This window comes from Azolla caroliniana, unplaced genomic scaffold (assembly GCF_043228905.1).
Source record: "Azolla caroliniana isolate FFs.n. ecotype wild unplaced genomic scaffold, voAzoCaro1.0.p SCAF_14, whole genome shotgun sequence".
Classification (NCBI taxonomy): Eukaryota; Viridiplantae; Streptophyta; class Polypodiopsida; order Salviniales; family Salviniaceae; genus Azolla; species Azolla caroliniana.
This window is the reverse complement of record NW_028230449.1, coordinates 5,111,428-5,131,296: the sequence shown is the minus strand read 5'-3', so window position 1 is coordinate 5,131,296 and position 19,869 is coordinate 5,111,428. Positions and strand designations below refer to the sequence as shown.

Genomic DNA, 19,869 nt, shown 5'->3' with positions numbered 1-19,869 from the left:
ATCCTGTGTACTCTTCTCTTCACTGTGTCGTGCATTTATCTCCCATTTTTCTATGTATGATTCTAAGCTCGGTTTTGGCCGAGCGTTGCGTATAGGGAGCGTGCAGTTCCTGTCAAGTGGTATCAGAGCGAAACGACATAGAAAATGGACGATTCGTTGGGAGGCCTGTTCAAGCTCACCGGCTCCAACTATTCGGTGTGGAAGTCGAAGATGAGGGACATGCTCGTGGTTAAAGACCTCTGGCTGCCGGTTCAGTTCGGGGACAAGAGACCGGACAAAATCGACGCCACGATATGGGAGGTGATGCACATGAAGACAACGGCGTACATACAGTGCTTCATCGACATGAGCCTGTACAACAACTTCAATGAAGAGAGCAAGGCTCATGAGCTCTGGGAGAAGATCGGCATAAAGTTTCAAAACAAAAATGCTGTTAATCAAGTTTCGGTATTCCGGAAGCTAGTAAGACTCCGGTACATGGCTCCAACATGGCGGAGCACATGAATGCCTTCCAGGGGTTGATACACCAGGCAACATCATTGGAAGTACCTCTCACCGACGAGGTACTAGCGCTACTCCTGCTCGGTTCCCTCCCGGATAGCTGGTAGACATTGGTTGTCACTTTGGGCAACGCCGGGCCGGAAGGAAAGCGGTTATCCCTAGCAAGAGTAAAGTCGAGCTTGCTAGATGAGGAGGCGCGTCGAAAAGATAAAGATACGAGCTCCGACTCCAAAGCGCTGTCGTGAAGATTTTCGGCAATAGTGTGAAAATCCCATAAAACGTACGAAATCGAGTATGAATCACATAATACAATGATTGTGAAGATAACGTTTTAAATAAATTTAATATCTAAGTACAAAATGATGGAGGTTTCGAATGCACTTTATTACACGAGAAACGGACAACTAAATGTCAAGATATGAGGGTATAAAGTTTGTGAAAGGAAAAGAGAAAATTGTGAGATATCCCACGTAGGCACGACAAATACGGCTCTCATCATATATGAGGTAGAGCAAAAGATATTATCTTTGTGTCTATGTGTGGAGCATAGAGAGTTCAAGGTAACTTGAACTAAGAGTGGAGGTGGGCTAGCTACTCGTAAAGGGTTTTGGCCAACCAAAACCGGACCGACGATGGAGCCGGTGATCCGACAGCATCCGGCGAGGCACCGGCAACCGACGGCATCGGTATCCGGCGCCGGTGAGACAACGACATCCGGCGAGGCACCGGTATCCGGCGAGGCACCGATATCTGGCGCCGGTGAGTAGACGACATCCGGCGGCAACCGGCGACGCACCGGTATCCGGCGCCGGTAAGACGACGGCATCTGGTGAGGCACCGGTAACCGACGGCATCTGGCGGCGGCACCGGTATTTGGCGGCATCCGAGGAACCGGCGTCCGATAAATAAATATATAAATATATATACATATATATACATATACAAGGAGGGCAAGTAAGCATTCGAACCTTGCACCTCCAAGTTAGTAGTCAATTGGCTTACCATTAAGCCATGCTATTTAGTTGAAATTATATTTCTATCATTGTACTTTTACATGTAAATTCTCATATATGAGAGCTAAAATGAGTGACATGGTTATCATGCACCACATGTAATACATAAGCGCCAAATGGCAAACATGCAATTTATGCATGTCTTGTACCCTCACATGCATCATATGCATGAGAGCATCTATAAAAGAAGGAAGGGGGAGGAGAAAACACACGGTTTTTTTTAAGAAGAAATTCGTTATCAAATTGATCGTGTAACTTGTTTCTTAAATCTAAAGTTAAAAGTTCAATCAATCTCTCTCAATCGTTTAATCTCAACTTCTCTCTTTCCCAATCTATCTTAAGTACTTTCTCGCTAAAGCTTACGCCAAAGCTTGTACCGACTTTGAATCCTTCCGGTTCAGAACCCCGGCGGTTCCGCCTCACGATCCGCGCGTAGTGACGGATCTTCACGACAACACTCCTTACCGAATTGGAACGCGGAAGACAAAGAAACCGTAGTCCCCAGAACCGGGAAAAGTCGGGGACACGGTCAAAGTCAAGGGGGAGACCTACTTGCTTCTATTGCGGCAAGCCGGGACACTTCCAGAAGAACTGTCGGCATTTCCAAAAGGACAAGGAAACCGACGGTACCGATTCGAAGCGGATACCGGACCGGAACGGTAAAGACTGGAGGGGAACGGACCGGAAGGGGACGACGACAATCGCGGCAAGTGAAGAAGAGTTGATGCTCATCACCAAGGAGAGTGAGATAAACCTTGCCGGCGATGAGATGACCTGGGTGGTCGACTCCAGAGCGTCGTTCCATCTTACCCTGGATTGGAAATGCTTCTCATCCTACTCAGCCGGTGATCACGGCTGTGTCCGGATGGGGAATGAAGGAACATGCCGAATTGTCGGCATAGGAGACGTGTGGCTGACAACACCAACCGGATGCAAGTTGCTGCTGAAGGATGTCCGACACGTTCCGGAGGTTCTTCTGAACCTGATATCAGCCGGTCGGCTAGATGATGAAGGCTACACGAGTAGCATCCGGAATGGTGTCATGAAGTTCGGCAAAGGGAGCCTGATTGTGGCTCGGGCCCGGAAGGTCAACACACTGTACCTGATGAATTCCCGGTTATGTCCGGAAGAAGTGAACGTGGCATCCGACACTGCCGGTGAGCTGTGGCACAAGAGGCTGTAACATATGAGCGAGAATGGGATGAAGAGGCTTGCAGACAACAACCTCATTCCAGTGAAGAACGTGCACTTGGAGAAGTGCACTGATTGTCTGGCTGTTAAGAAAAACCGGACCTCTTTCCGACCAAGGCCACCGATGAGACGTAATGCACCACTGGAGTTGGTGCATACGGATGTGTGTCAAGTAGACACGAAGTCACATGCCGGAGCGTAGTACTTCGTCATGTTCATAGATGACCACAACCGGAAGCTGTGGGCCACACCGTTGAAGATGAAGGATCAGGTGCTATCCGTCTTCAAAGAGCTCCACGCGAGAGTGGAAAGAGAAACCGGCCGGAAGCTGAAGACGGTTCGAGCAGATAAGGGAGGAGAATACCGGGGGCAGTTCAAGGAGTACTGCGGCTCGAAGGGAATCCGACTCGAATTTACTGTGCCGAAGACGCCGGAACTAAACGGACTGGCCAAGAGGATGAACCGGACCATAATGGAGAGGGTCTGGAGCATGCTAGCGCATGCAAAACTACCCAAGAAGTTTTGGGCTGAGGCATTGTCAACGGCGATATATGTGATAAATAGATCACCCTCAGTACCCTACCGGCATCTGAAGGTATTCGGGTGTCTCGCGTACGTGCATGTAGCTAAGCACCGGAGAGGAAAGTTAGATCCAAAGACCTGGCCATGCATATTCCTCGGTTACGGTGACGATGAGTTCGGCTACCGAGTGTGGGACCTGAGCGACAAGAAGGTATTCCAGAGTCGAGATATTAGCTTCATGGAGGACAAGACGCTTGCCGACTGGGAGTCGGAGAAGAAGATAATGAACTCCGAGTTGACTGGTAAGGATCGACTCTACGATGAGCAGATCCAACCGGCAAGAGACCGGTTAGCACTCGAGGGACCAACCGGTTACGGTGAGGATACCGAACATGCTGAAGAAGAAGTAGAGGAAGTTGAAACCAGAACCGGCCAAGACCTTGAATCAGATTTAGATGAAGAGAAAATGGAGGAGTTGGTTACCGAAGCCCGAAGACAGAGATATCCTCTCAGAGAGAGAAGGGCGCCCCGGAGATTTCCGGATGCCGAGCATGTTCTGCTGACCGATGAGGGGGAGCCGGAAAGCTTCAAAGAAGCGAAGGATGACACCCACAGCGGCAAATGGTTAAGTGCCATGCAGGATGAGATGGATTCCCTGCATGAGAACCATACGTACGAATTGGTGGAGTTGCTGAAAGGAAAGCGGGCACTCCGAAACAAGTGGGTGTACAAGCTGAAACCGGGAGATGCCGGCAACCCCCCAAGATACAAAGTCAGGATCGTGGTGAAGGGGTTCCAGCAGAAGAAGGGCCTGGACTTCGACGAGATATTTGCCCCGGTAGTAAAGATGACCTCCATCCAGACGGTGCTGAGTATGGCGGCAAGCATGGACCCCGAGGTAGAACAACTGGACGTGAAGATGACATTCCTTCACGGCGACCTCGAAGAGGAGATCTACATGCAGCAACCGGAGGGATTTGTGGAGAAAGGGAAGGAGCACCTGGTTTGCCGGTTGAAGAAGAGCCTCTACGGGCTGAAGCAGGCTCCCTGTCAATGGTATCAGAAGTTCGACTCCTTCATGGACGATCAAGGGTACCACAAGACGCAGGCCGATCCCTGCGTGTTTGTGAAGAAGTTTGAAGGAGGCGACTTCCTGATACTCCTTCTGTACGTGGATGACATGTTGATCGTCGGACGGGACCAAGTCAAAATATGGATGCTGAAGAAGGCCCTCAACCGGACCTTCTCAATGAAAGACTTAGGTCCGGCAAGATAGATGCTGGGGATGCATATTATCCGGAACCGGTCATTGAAGCAATTATGGCTGTCACAGGAGAAGTACGTGACAAAGGTGCTTCACCGGTTCAACATGTTAGATGCGAAACCGGTCGGATCGACACTTCCGGCAAACTGCAGGCTATCCGGTAAGAAAAGCCCGAAGACGAAAGCAGAGAAGGCGGATATGATGAAGATTCCATATGCCTCTGCCGTCGGGAGCTTGATGTACGCAATGGTGTGTACCCGACCGGATATAGGATACGCAATCGGAGTGGTGAGCCGGTTTATGAGCAATCCCGGCAAGGAGCACTGGAACACGGTCAAATGGATACTCCGGTATTTGAAGGGCACTTCAAATATGTGTCTCCGATTCGGCTCCGGAAAACCTCAACTTGACGGTTTCACCGATTCGGACATGTCGGCTGATGTGGATACCAGCCGGTCTACATCCGGGTATGTAATGACATATGCAGGGGGAGCTGTCTCGTGGCAGTTGAGGTTGCAGAAGACGGTTGCATTGTCAACCATGGAGGCGGAGTACATGGCGGCTGTGCAAGCCGGCAAGGAAATATTATGGATGAAGGACTTCATCGGAGAGCTCGGTATCCGGAAAGATGAATACCGACTCTATTGCGACAATCAAAGTGCCATCCATCTTGCTAAGAATTCAGCCTCCCATTCCCGGACGAAGCATATCCAGCGAAGATATCACTGGATCCGGGAAAGAGTAGATGACCAGGAGTTCGCACTGACGAAGATCCACACGGCCGAGAACGGGTCAGATATGCTGACCAAAGTGCTAATACCCGACAAGCTGGATGCATGCCGGAAGAGGATTAGACTAGTAAGACACCCCATGCCGAAGTGAAGGGGGAGTTTGTTGGGAGACAGGTCCCTCCGGATGGGAAGGGAGAAGAACAGTGCTGATGAACAAACTGGATGAGGAGTACCCGGCTACGGAGAGCCGGATGGTGCAGACCCAGTGAGGAGTGCTCACCGGATGAAGGGACATATTCGTAAATATGTTTCTGAGAGTCCATCATGGCTATATTTGTAAATAGCCGAAAAGTCATATTAGTATAAATATGACTTAGGGCAAACTTTTAGTGTGGTTGTTATTCTTGTTGGTGCAAGAAGAGAGAGAGTGTGTAACCGTGTACAGAGAGAGAGAGAGAGAGAGAGAGAGAGAGAGAGAGAGAAAGAGGTCGTTGCCTCTGTTGAAACCGCTGCCTGTGGCGAAGATTGTGAGCACGAGGTCGTTGCCTTCGTGAACTCACTGTTGTACATTCTAACATAGTGATAGTTTGCAGCCTGTGGGCTGCCGTGGTTTTTCCCTAGTTTGGGTTTTCCACGTAAACATCCTGTGTACTCTTCTCTTCACTGTGTCGTGCATTTATCTCCCATTTTTCTATGTATGATTCTAAGCTCGGTTGTGGCCGAGCGTTGCGTATAGGGAACGTGCAGTTCCTGTCAAATCATACGGTCGATGGTAAGGAAACGTATTGTCTTGTATTTTATCGAACACATCGGCATAATGATGATACTTCTTTGGAAGTTGAACGGTGGACTCCTCTTTAGTGGTGTCGGAGGGTTTTACTGATATAGCAAAGAGAAACATTTCTTCCTTCCGTCCTTCTTCCCGCAACTGATGTAGCGAAATGGTTGCAATCTTATGAGTAGATCCTCCGGCTTGTCGATACCGGTCTCTTGTTCTCCAATCTATGTCTGGGTTATGTAATTCGAACCATGGTAATCCTAAAACAATGGGATGTTCTGGGATACTAATTATATTAAATAATACTACACACGCTAGATTATCTAGGACAATATTAACGGGCTCTTACTCTTCTATGATATTTCCGGAAGCAATGGGACGACCATCAATGACTACTATAGAGGCTTGACATGGGAGTTTTCTGAGAGATATCTGATGAGCTTGGGCAAAATTCCTATCCATGAAGAAAGAATTAGCTTTGGAATGTAGAAGTGCTAAGACATGTACTGGAGGGGTGCTTTTAGTACTAACTGTTACTTGGGCGACAAACACATTGCTAACTTGCTTAGAGGGAATGGAACCACTAATGGGTTGCACAGATCTAGGGCTGTCCAACCAAATGACTCCTATTTTGGCTGGACTTAGTCATTTAACTCTTCTTCTAACTGACTAAGGACATCAAATTTGTTCGCTAGATTTGGGCTATTAGTACTATTAGGACTACCAGATATTCCTACTGAAATAAACTCGGGTTTACTGCAATTAGAACTAGGAACTATTTGCTTTACCTATCATCTTCGCCTATGGGGAAAATTTACTGCAATATGCCCTGGTCCACTACAATAAAGACATAGTCGATTTGCTCGATGTTGTTGCTTTTGTTCTTCCGATAATGGTCCGCGATGACGTGTAGTGTCAATATCCATCGGAGTCGGAGTATTCAGTGGAGACGCATTAGATGACTCCCTCGGAAAAGGTTTCACTACCACTATCTTGCCCTCGGCATCTGGAATTGTCGTTCCGACCGTCGTTCAAAAAGGTGGTTGTCGCATCTCACCGCACGACTGATTGCTTCTGGTAATGACTTTGGTTCTTTGGGGAAGGTCAAGAGTAAATCTTGGACATCGTTGTGTAAACCATAACGAAATTGCTCCATCAATGCTTGATCATCCCAAGGGATATCGGTGGCGAGTAGGCGGAAATCTATAGCGTATGCGGAGGTTGGATGATCACCTTGGCATAATCGTCGGATTTTGTTAATTGTTGTCCTTATGCTATCAGTATCTCCAAAACAGCATTAAACTCACTTATAAATTCTTCAAAATTGTTTAGTGATGGAGATTCCGTTTCTAACAACGGAACGAATCATGCCAATGTTGAGCCACTAAGTAGAGTGGCTACTAGTTCCACTCGTGATGCATCGGTGGGATATCGAGAAGGATGCATTTGAATCACTAAACGTACCTGATTCAGAAAACCTCTAAACTGTGATTTTGCAGGAAGACCGATCTTGGGTTCTTTGTTAATCCCTTGAGTGCTTGATCCTTGTTGTTGTAGTGATACAATAGTCCCTTCAAGTTGTTGTACACGTAACGTTAGCTCCCCATGTTGTTGTTTTTCTAGCGCTATTTGTTGAAGATCCCCTAACAAACAATGATTTTCTTGTTCTAGTGCTACAAATTCTCTTTTAAGCACCGGAGCTCTAAGAAAACAGATTGGTATTCCTGACCGGTAACAGTTTCCATTTTACTAGGGAGGATAAGAGGATTAGTATAAAGGGAAAAAAGGGGTAAGAAGATGAGGGAAACTGGAGAGAAGACCGGAAAAAAGGGGATATGTAAGAAGATAAAAGGAAGAGGAGGAAAGGAGGAGACGGAAGGAGGGGTAATTGGTTCAAACTGTCAAGAATAGTACTGAGACAAAGAAGAAATTAGTACTAAGAGGAATAGAGGGTGTAGAACACGAGAGAGAGAGAGAGAGAGAGAGAGAGAGAGAGAGAGAGAGAGAGAGAGAGAGAGAAAATGATGATGACAACGATATATTATGTGAGAAGAATATACAAGGAAGGCTAGGAGGCTTAAGATTGACGTTGAACTGATTTGGTTCGAAATAATGGCTTGTGCCTCCTTATATAGTGTTCTCATGAGTAGTCCTGAAGCTTCTAGAATGTTCCAGAGAAATCTGGAATATACATTAATTTTCTATAGTAAAACTTAAATAAAAATAATATCCTACGTATTACAATAGATAGTGTAATGGTCAAGAGCTCGACCTATGTAACATAAGATCATGGGTTTGAGTCTTGCCATATCATGACACTATGTTGTATCCATACTCATTCTACTTTAATGCATTCATTCTTCTCTTATAATTTCATTCCTCTCTTCTTGTGATCTCTTTATACCTTTCTTCTGTCACTCTATCTTCTCTCTTGGTTGTGATAGCAAAAAGACCTCATTTAGAGAGGAATCTAATGATGCATCATAAAGCAAGTGTCTCGCATCCCATCTACCAAACTATTTTTCTATATCTTGCATCCAATTAGAACACAAAATTTAGCTTTTATGTGTCTTTTGAATCTTTTTGCTTGCTTCCCATGCAATTCTAGGAAGTCGATGTGAGGGACTTTTTTGAACCTTAAGCATTTATTCAACAACCCTTTCCATGACCATGATCTCAATGGGAAGCGATCCCGTCTCAAGGAGGAGGAGGGTGTAGAGAGAGAGGGTGAGAGAGAGAGAGAGAATGATGATAATAGGTGATATATTATATGAAGAGTAAGTACAAGAATATCTAGGAGGCTTAAGACTGGCATTGAACTGAATTGGTTCGAAATAATGCCTTGTGCCTCTTTTTATAGTGTTGTCAGGAATATTCCTGAAGTTTCTAGAATGTTCCAGAGAAATCTAGAATATACATCAATTTTCTATAGTGAAATAATAAATGAAAACAATATTCTTTGTGTTACAATGTATTGCTTAATGGTAGGGCTTCAACCCATGTGACACTAGGTCATGGGTTCAAATCCTTTCAATGCCATAGCAATCTATATCATGACAACTTGAGGGCAACAAATAGAATTTCAAAAAAAAATATAAAAAATATAAAACATGAGGGTAGATCTTAAAATTTTGTAAACTCACAATAACTCACATAAAATAAAATAAAACTCACAATAACTCACATAAAATAAAATAAAACAAACACACACACACATACACAAAACATCATTGTAAGACCAAAAAAAAGGACTATTGAAGTTTCTATGTTCGCGGATGTTCCGACCAAACGAGATGTTCGCGTCGTTGAGTTTGTGTTCGTGTTACGTGTGTTCCGGTCGATGGAGTTCTGACCAACGCAATAGGAGAAGACCGAGGGAGTTCCGGTCGTAAGTTCTGGTCCAAGGACTGATGTTTGTGTTATTGAAGGCATATGGGTTCACCCGTGCAAGGCACTGTCCCACGGGTGTGCCATATGTGTTTTCCGTGGGATTGAAAGCGTATGAGTGTAGTGTGTTGGTACGTGGATAGATACGTAAAGTCTTTGTATTAAAATCATGTTTAAGTGTATGTGCAAATGTGTATATAAGTGTGAGTATATTAATATGGTAAAGTGGGTCTAGGTTGTTACAAGGTTATGTAACTAACCTACAAACCCCATTGTATGTTCTTGATTTGGAACCCTCATGTAATGTACCTATATAACTCCACCCAAGGGGCATGAATGGATATATAGAAATAGTAGAAGTTTTTGCCTCTCAATATTTGTGGTTAAAAGAAACATTAAAAAAGAAATAAAAGATGAAAATATTGTTAATACCACCCTTGAAGAAGAGAAAATGCACCAGGCCTAACGCTTAAATGTGCGTGTCACTGGGCTCAAGGAAGGTGCATCCCCAGATGAGGATGCACAAACAATTGGGAACATGTTAGGGTATACAGTGGCCCTACCTATCACCAAAGCATGGAGGGCCGGACGTGACACAACTAGGAAGAGAGCCTTAGTCCTTCAATTTAAAGACTTAGACTCTAGAATCACCTTCTTTAAGAAGAGACCAATTCTTCGAGGATTGGGTGGGGACCCTATCTATCTCGATGAAGACCTCACTAAGATGCAAATTGAGCATCACAAGAGTTGTATGCCACGAGTTATGCAAGCTCGTAAAGAAGGGCATCGCGCCTTTTACCAAGACGGGCGAGTGATCATAAATGATCGCACTACTAATTGATGGCGTGTGACCCATGTGACAGAAAATGCACTTAGGATGACCTTATGGAATTGTAACGACGCACTTTGGACACACCCCGGCCACCTAGAGGAGATATTAAAGGCATCAGATATACTTTTCTTGGTAGAAACACACCAAAGCCCAAATAGAGGACTCCCATGGGTCGAAGGATTCCGTTGGGAGTCCGCTTTTAAACAAACCTCACGTTGACACACTACCAGGGGATTTGGAGGTGTCGCAATATTGTTTCGTAGAGAGCTAAATAATAGGATAGAAATACTGAGGACAGACCCAGAAGCTCGTTTTATGTGGGTGAAAGTCTCCACAAGCAAGGACCAGGTAGTATTTTTCGCCATTTGTTACTTTCCCCCAAAAGGATCTCGTTATAATATTGCTGGCTTGGCGAGATTAGTCGATGAAGGAATGCCACATGGGCCTTCCCCATACGAACCTCTTTTGGATGACATAATCCGATATTCTTCCCAAGGAGAAGTATTCCTTGTAGGAGACTTCAATGCGAGAACCCAATCCCGACAATGCACAGTATTTCAGATGAATAGAAACCTAGAAATGGTAAATGTCGATCCTTTAGACATAGGCACCGCACGTAGATCAAAGGATCAAGGTGCAGACGCCACGAGCTTTGGCCGTCATCTGCTCGAACTTGGTAGTCGGCATCGGATGGTCATATATAATGGTTTAGCCAAGTGGCCGGGCTCGGAAGAGCTCACATGTTTCCCACATGGAGGAGGGGAAAGCATAATTGATTATCTAATAGGACGCCTTGAAGCTACCCACATGCTTAACTCCTTCCAGGTGGCCCCATGCCCTATTGGCACAGACCATAGTTTCTTATACTTCGAGCTAAAATGTGATATCTCTAAGGTCACCAACTCTAGTCAACCACGTCATCACACCACAATACATTTCACACATGAGCTCTCTGACATATACTCTCAACATGTTCAGGCCCATCTCTCCTCCCTTGATCCCTCCCTACCTTTAGAAAGCCTTAGTACGAAACTCACACACATCCTTCACTCCGGAGCAACTAGTAGTTTCCCATATACAAAACACTCAAATCAAGCTAGATCAAGATCTATGCCACAAAATAAATGGTATGATGAGGATTGTAGGGACTTACATAAACAACTTACAGTATCACAACTCAATGGTAGTATTACCTCAATACAAGCTTGCAAAGAAATGCGCAAGTTGACATGTCATAAGAGACGGGCGTGGGAGGCATCCCAATTTTGGGAACTCTACCATATGCTCATGAGTAGCGATTGCGCCACGGCATGGAAGAGACTATGAGAGACAAGACCACAAACACCCGTCGAGGATCCCGAAACCTAGCACACATATACAGAGAGACTTTACCAAATCCCAAACCAACCACCCATTCCAATGCCTTCCACACCCCGACCTACCGTGGGGACACTTTTCACGACCTCTAGGGTCGCGAAGGTCATAAAGAAATTACAACATAGGAAGTCCATGGACCACACAGGATTGCGAGCAGAACACATTATATATACGAGAGAGTGCCTAGCTCCCTTGCTAACTCTAATCTTCAATCGTGCCCTTGGGGAGGGTTTTCCATACATAAAGGGGGGGACCCCATGGACCCAAATACATATAGGACCATTATGATAGGTCATACCCTTGCTAAATTATATGGTGTAGTAATGGAAGCAGAGCTTAGTGATTATATGGAGACCCTAAATCTTCGTGCACCTGAACAAGTTGGCTTTAGACAAGCCTTCTCCACCATTGATCATATCTTCACACTTGTATGCTTAATTTACCAAACTAAGGCTCGCAAGAAGAAATTATATTGTTGTTTTGTGGACTTCCGCAAGGCCTTTGACACAGTCCCTAGAGAGTGGTTGTTTGATAGGCTTAAAAGCTTGACGATACTAGATGACATGGTCTGGGCCATCTACGCACTATATGAACAAGTGTCTGGGTGTGTCTGATGCCCAGGTGGCCTATCCAATTGTTTCACTAGCACTATTGGTGTAAAACAAGGTTGCCCCCTCTCACCGACACTTTTTGGGATCTACATTGATGAGATCACATATTTTATTGCTCGTAAGGGAGGCAACGGAGTAGTCCTTGGGGATACGCAGGTTCGTATCTTGCTCTATGCGAATGACATTGTTTTGCTCTCTGAATCCGAACACGACCTACAAAGGCACCTTAATGCCTTAGATGACTTTTGTGCACAACGAGGATCGGTAGTGAATCTAGGGAAAAATAAAGTCCTTATCTTCCACACATCGGCCCAAGTTAGAGCTAAGTGTCACCTAACTATCTCCCATAGCCCAATTGAGGAGGTTGGATCATACATGTATCTCGGAGTCACGTTCAGTGCTCGCTCATGTAAATTCTCGATGACACATGCAACAAAGGATAGACTTACGAGAGGACATGCATCCCTCTCACTCCTAGAGAGACAATGCCACCAAGCATACTTTCAAGAGCCACTGACGAAAGGTTGGCTCTTTGACTCATTAGTGACCCCCTCCCTCATGTATGCATCAACGGTTTGGGCTCCAGGATTACCATCTTTCATGTGGATGCAATTAGAGAGAGCATTGGTGACGATGTTATCACGCCAACTCCGAAGCAAATCGATAGTACCACATTAAATTATTAGGACTGAGTTCACGTTACCCCCAATGTTAGTAGAGGCACTTTTCCAACTTGTAGTCTTTCTTCATAGGATACATAGCCAACCACATGATAGAATATCTCATCAAGCCTTTAAGGCCTCTCGATCATTGTATGAGTCCGGCTATACTAGCTCATGGTATGGGATGATGGTGAGTTGGCTTCTTGTGAATGGTCTAGACATTAATAACCTACCTCCCCTTAGGTACAACCACACGATTGATAACACTTTAATCTCTCATGAGGACCGCAATAAAGTAATACGCCAAGACATTTGGCAAATTTACACTTGGTATAAATGGATCACCCCACGAGAGCCACTCCCATCTAAAATGTTGTACTATAAGGAACACTTCATGCACTTCTTTGAGTTAGGTTTTATCACGCGGCCAAAATATCTAGATGTATTCTTACCACATGCACTAAGGGTTGCCATTGGACAACTTAGAATATCATCTCACCAACTTGAGATTGAGAATGGCCGTACTAATGGAGTCCCTAGGGAGGAAAGGATATGTAGGTTATGTCACATAGAGATAGAGGATGAGTATCACTTTATATGCAAGTGCCCAATCTACGCCGAGATAAGGGCAAAATACCAAGACATACTTGGTTCCTCTCCCACCCTCCCCAAACTATTCGATACTCTAGATATAAAGAAATTAGGCAAATACATTCTAGAGCTAAAACAACACAGAGAGAATAAGTTACAAAATGTTGACAATAATGTTGCTAATGTTCACCAACATGTGACAAATGAAGTTTTTCAGGAACAGGGGGAGCCAACAAATGTCGACACGCTTGCACCACTCGACCTTTCCCTTGATGAGGCAGAAAACCAAAGAAGAACCAGACGTCCTCGGTGTTGAGAGACAAGCTCAACATCGGCCGGATCGGCTGAAGAAGCCGAGGACCGGATTGGTTGGGACCGATCGGTTAGGCCGAGTACATAAACCGGGAGGTCGTTAGGAAAGATATTCCGTGAGGAATATATTTGGGAGTTAGTGTATTGATGAGCATTGAAGTACTGTCAGTACTTCGGTCAATCCTTTTAGGACTTGTATAAAAGTGCTCACTGAGCACGTCTTATGTACAGAGATTGAGTATTATTGTTGAATATAGTTTTTTGTGTTTCTCTCTCTGTCTCTCCCGCGTATACCGTGTAAACCTAAGCTCTCCATTGAACCTGAGTTTCCTTCCTCTGTTCTGTCTTCATACTTGCTTCCGCACGCTACTTTCTACATGGTATCAGAGCGCGAGGGTTGAGAACCTCTCTGCAACCGACACAGCTTGACGAAGAAGAACAAGAAGAACGATGGATAGAGGCATGGCGAGCTCGCTTCCAACAGAGAAGCTCGACAGAACCAACTACGCCTCTTGGTCCTACAAGATGCACCAGTACTTGCTCGGGCACGGCTACTGGAGTTATGTCGAAGGAGCTAATGACGCGGCACCCGAATCGACACACAGAGACTTCCCGTCGTGGGAGCAATCGGCGAGCAGGGTATTATACTGCTTCGCGTCATGTGTGGGCGAAAAACTATTGAGCTATGTTCGGGATGCAAAGACGCCGAAGGGTGCGTGGGAAAATCTGAAGAAGATTTTCGCCACAAGCACCATAGCTAGGAAGCTTCAGCTCCGACAGGAGTTGAGCAACCTACGACAACGCGACTTGTCGGTGGCGGACTATACCTCGAAGATCAAGGATATCTGCGACTCGCTCGCCTCCATAGAGGTGAACATCGAGGAGAGCGAGATGGTCCAGATCTGTCTCGGAGGTTTGGTGTCGAAGTTCAGAGCGTTCCGAACGGCCGTGTGTACCCGGGAGAATACGCTGTCCTTTTTCGACTTACAGTCGATGCTCTTGGTAGAGGAGAACCACGCGGGTGCGTCGACGAGCACGCACACCGACAGCAAGATGTTGTACACAGAGGGAGAAAGGCCCCGTGGTCGTGGCGGACGAGGTGAGTCGGCGCGCAATGGAGGCATCTGACGTGATCAAGGAAGAAGGCACCAAAGTGATGCCGACAGCAACTCCGGACCCTCCGGAAATAGGGGGAGTCGAAGCGATGAGAACCGGCAAGGGAAGGCCATCGCGGAGTGTTGGTACTGTGGCAAGAAAGACCATAGGGAAAGTGAGTGGTGGAAGAAGCGTGCCGATTCGGAGAGAACTGGTTCCGGGAACAGCTCCAGACATACCGACAAGGGAAATCGGCAGCAATCGCAGTACGCTGAAGACTCCGGGAGAGCCGGAGAAGGGTCTGTCTTCGTGACGAGACACGAAGCAAACTCAATGAAACTGAGCACCCCGAGATTGGACGAGGTGTGGTACGTAGATTCCGGCGCGTCAAACCACATGACGAGCCATAAGGAGTGGTTCTCGTACCTTGAAAAACCGATACAACCTGGAGTAGTCGCAATAGGAGACGACACTCCGCATCCGATCGCGAATGTCGGAGAAGTTCCCCTTAGCCATGTCGGGCAGAAAGGGAAACTCAAGAACGTGCTGCACGTTCCGACAATCACGAAGAACTTGGTCTCGGTCGGACAGATCGTCGACCAAGGGATGGAGGTTCGGTTTACACACCTCGGGTGCTTCATTGAGGAAGAAGGCCATGTGATTGCGCAAGGACGCAGAGACGGGAGGATGTTCATCCTCGACTCCACTGACGGCGGCACCGCAATGTTCGCGAAGGGACAAAAGACCGAGTCAGACATCGACTTGTGGCACAAGCGGATAGGCTACGTCAACCACCAGCGGCTTCAAGATCTGCAATCGAAATAGGTAGTGTTCGGATTGCCCAAGTTTAGTGGCCGAAAGGCACAAATTTGTGAAGCCTGCCAGCTCGGGAAGCAACACCGACTTCCTTTCCCCAACGAGCGAAACCGGAGCCGGAACAAGCTCGACCTTATACACTCGGATGTGTGGGGGCCGGCACAAAATGTTAGTCTTGGTGGGAGCCGATATTTCGTCTCCTTCATCGACGACCACACGCGGCACACATGGATCTACCTCATTGAGAGGAAGAGCGAAGTCTTCGACTGTTTCTGGGACCTCAAAGGGTTCGTGGAAGCCGAAACGGGACGAAAGATCAAGTGTCTACGGTCGGATGGCGGGAAAGAGTACTTTTCTAGTCAATTCAACGGTTACCTACAACAAATGGGAATTCGGCGCGAATTCAGTTGTAGATACACGCCAGAGCAGAACGGCGTGGCCGACAGAAAGAATCGGTCAGTTGTGGAAGCGGCACGGGCAATGCTGGAGGAGAAGAGCTTGCCCAAGTTCTACTGGGCCGAGGCGGTAAGGACCGCGGTATACATCCAGAACCGGATTGGAGACAAAGTGTCGACGCACGAGCTATATTTCGGAACAAAGCCGAACTTGAGACACTTGAGGGTGGTCGGTAGCATTGCGTATGTGCATGTACCGAAGGAGAAAAGGAGGAAGCTGAACGCAAAGGCCGAGAAGTGCATCTTGGTCGGTTACTCGAACGAGCAGAAGGGTTATAAGTGCTATAACCCTCGCACCAAACAAGCGCGTGTCAGCCGCGACGTTGTGTTTGACGAGTCCGCGTCCTGGTACCTGCCCTCGACTCGGAACCCCGACTCCAATATGAGTTCTGACGATGAGGTCAGTGAGGCTGAGATGCCTCCGGATGAGCCAGAAATCGAGACCCGCGAAGAGAGTCCGATTTCACTCCGGTTAAGTGGACCAATTGGACGACTGAGTCGGTACGACCAGTCCGATGAAGAGCCAGCGAGTAGTGGAGACTCGGTCGTGCAATCCCCGCGCAGGAAGCCGAGTAGACGGCTTACGCGCAAGGAGAAAGGGAAGAAGAAGGTGTCGGATTCCGGCATGGAAAGGAACGAGTCAGACCGACGCGAGTCCGACTCTGAGGGAATGGGTGACGGGTCTTTAAAGATGAAGACCGCGTCGACCGAGAAGGCCTCGACATCGGCTAATGTGAGATTACGCCGATCTACCCGCCAGAAGAACCCAGTTGTGCGGTTCGGATACAATGAGTACATGGTGCATCATTATGCGCACATTACTCATGTAGCGGAAGTGCGTGAGCTGGAGAGCTACGCAGAAGCGGCGAAGGATGCGAATTGGCGCGCCGCGATGGAGGAAGAGATGCACGCATTGGCGGAGAACGAGACCTGGGACCTGGTTGACGCACCGAAGGGTGTGAAGCTGATCGGGTGTAGATGGGTGTACAAAGTCAAGTACACCATCGATGGCTCGGTCAACCGGTACAAGGCTCGGCTAGTGGAAAAGGGCTACGCGCAGAAACACGGCATCGACTACGATGAGACGTTTGCGCTGGTCGCAAAAATGACAACCGTTCGTGTTTTGCTCGCAGTAGCCGCGGCCAAGGGGTGGCACTTACATCATATGGATGTAAAGAATGCGTTCCTGCAAGGTGACCTTGAGGAACAGGTGTACATGGTACAGCCCCCTGGATTTCACTCCGGAACGAACTCCTCGGCAGTATGTCGACTGAAGAAGTCCCTTTACGGACTGAAGCAAGCCCCGCGCGCCTGGAACGCGAAGATCACGCAACAACTGCGTCGGATGGGCTTTGTCACGTCAAAATCGGACTCTTCCCTGTTCATCCGGAAAGGTCGACTCGGACCGGTTAGTATTTTACTGTATGTTGATGACTTGGTCATCACTGGCGCCGACCTCGGTGAAATCGATCGCGTGAAGCTCCAACTTGCGGCATCGTTCGACATGAAGGATCTGGGGGACCTTCATTACTTCCTCGGGATCGAAGTGATCCGTACCCCCGAAGGCATATTGATCAGCCAACGTCACTACGTGCTGAGTATGCTCTTCAAACTCGGGATGGCCGACTGTAAGTCCATCTCGACTCCTCTGGAGAGAACCTTCAAGCTTCGTCCCGATACGGGAAAGGTATGCGACCCGACGAGATTCCGACAAATTGTCGGAAGCCTTATATACTTGACCATCACCCGACCCGACCTCAGTTATCCGGTCGGGGTGATCAGTCAGTTCATGGCGCCACCTACCGAGGAGCACCTTCAGTGTGCGCAACCCATACTTCGGTATGTCAACGGCACTAAGGACCGGGGACTGCTATATCGGACCGGTACAGTCGCGCAGTTAGTCAGCTACACCGATGCTGATTGGACTGGCAACGCCGCCGATCGTCGATCCACGTTTGGATACGCGTTCTCCCTCGGGAATGCCGCGATCGCGTGGAGCAGTAAGAAGCAGCCGACAGTTGCACTGTCGAGCACCGAAGCTGAGTACCGAGGAGCGGCTGTCGCGACATGCGAAGCCATATGGTTGAAGCGGCTACTTAAGGACCTGCAAGAGGAGGTGTCCGATCCAACGACGATCTACTGCGACAACCTTAGCAACATCCAACTCGCGAAGAACCCCGTCTTTCACGCATGAACCAAGGACATTGAGGTGCATTACCATTTCGTCCGTGAGCGTGTCCTTTCCGGTGAAGTCGAACTTCAGTACGTTCCGACGGATCGGCAGACTGCCGACATCTTCACAAAGCCTCTTGGTCTGGACAAGTTGCGGCAATTCTCAGGTACGCTCGGGTTGCGTCACCTCGACGTGCCGAGCTTGAGGGGGAGAATAGTCCCGAACGACCAAGCAAGGCAGCAGGAAAGGAGCGGTGACCATGACACCGAGTCGGTTGACTCGTTTGTTGACTCGGTTGAAGATGGATCGGCTGAAGAAGCCGAGGGCGGACCAGTGGAAAAGTTCGGAAGAGGATAGAAGGGGAGCAACCGAAGGAGAGAGCCGAAGCCAACCGCGCATGGGGAAGATAACGCCATCGAGGGCGAGAAGACCGAAGACGAGTTGGAGACAGCCAACTTGGACGAGAGCAAAGACCGATCGGAGGTAGCCGAGTCGGTTCGGATGTTTGATTCAGACACGTTGAATCAACCGAGGCCCAAGCGGAAGAAAAGGCAGCAGGAGAAGCGTCAACACCGCAACAGGAGAAGAGCTGATAAGGGCCGCATGAGCAGACAAACCGACCAGAAGGGTCGAAGCGCGCGGAGTCGAATAGGTCGAGGAGCGCGAGCGAGGCGAGAAGCCAGGAGGAACCGGTGCTGTGAAGATCCCGAAGAGCCTCAAGTTGAGCTTGAGGGGGAGTGTTGAGAGACAAGCTCAACATCGGCCGGATCGGCTGAAGAAGCCGAGGACCGGATCGGTTGGGACCGATCGGTTAGGCCGAGTACATAAACCGGGAGGTCGTTAGGAAAGATATTCCATGAGGAATATATTTGGGAGTTAGTGTAGGGGCTCTTGATGAGCATTGAAGTACTGTCAGTACTTCGGTCAGTCCTTTTAGGACTTGTATAAAAGTGCTCACTGAGCACGTCTTATGTACAGAGATTGAGTATTATTGTTGAATATAGTTTTTTGTGTTTCTCTCTCTGTCTCTCCCACGTATACCGTGTAAGCCTAAGCTCTCCATTGAACCTGAGTTTCCTTCCTCTGTTCTGTCTTCATACTTGCTTCCGCACGCTACTTTCTACACTCGCATGCCGGGTTTCAAAGCAACTCGACGTGGTGTGGAAGCAATAATGAAAATAAGGGAACGTGAGCTACACCGCTTAGAAGCCATGGCTAGGGCACTCTCTACATTGTGTTGCAGACCAACTCTCGGCCACAACTGAGGAATAGGATAAACTCCAGAAAACAAGAAAATACAAAGTTCACGAAGACTATAGAGAGAAGAGTACACAGAGTGTTTTACGTGGAAAACCCTAAATGGGAAAAACCACGGGAGTCCTCTAACTCCAACTATCACTATCGACAGGGATGTACAATGGTGAAGCTACAAGGCAACAACCTTGAGCTCACTGTCTTCGCCACAGGCGGCGGTAATACACAGAGGCGTCGACCTCTTCGTCTCTCTCTCTCTCTCTCTCTCTCTCTTGGCTGCTCTCACTTCTCATAAAAGTGAGCA

General features: G+C 47.6%; 1 pseudogene; it reads left to right on the top strand.

Moving 5' to 3' along the window:
- Positions 1-12,144: 12,144 nt before the first annotated feature.
- The window catches only part of LOC147855341 (uncharacterized), a 32,427-nt pseudogene continuing 24,702 nt past the window's right edge, over positions 12,145-19,869 (top strand).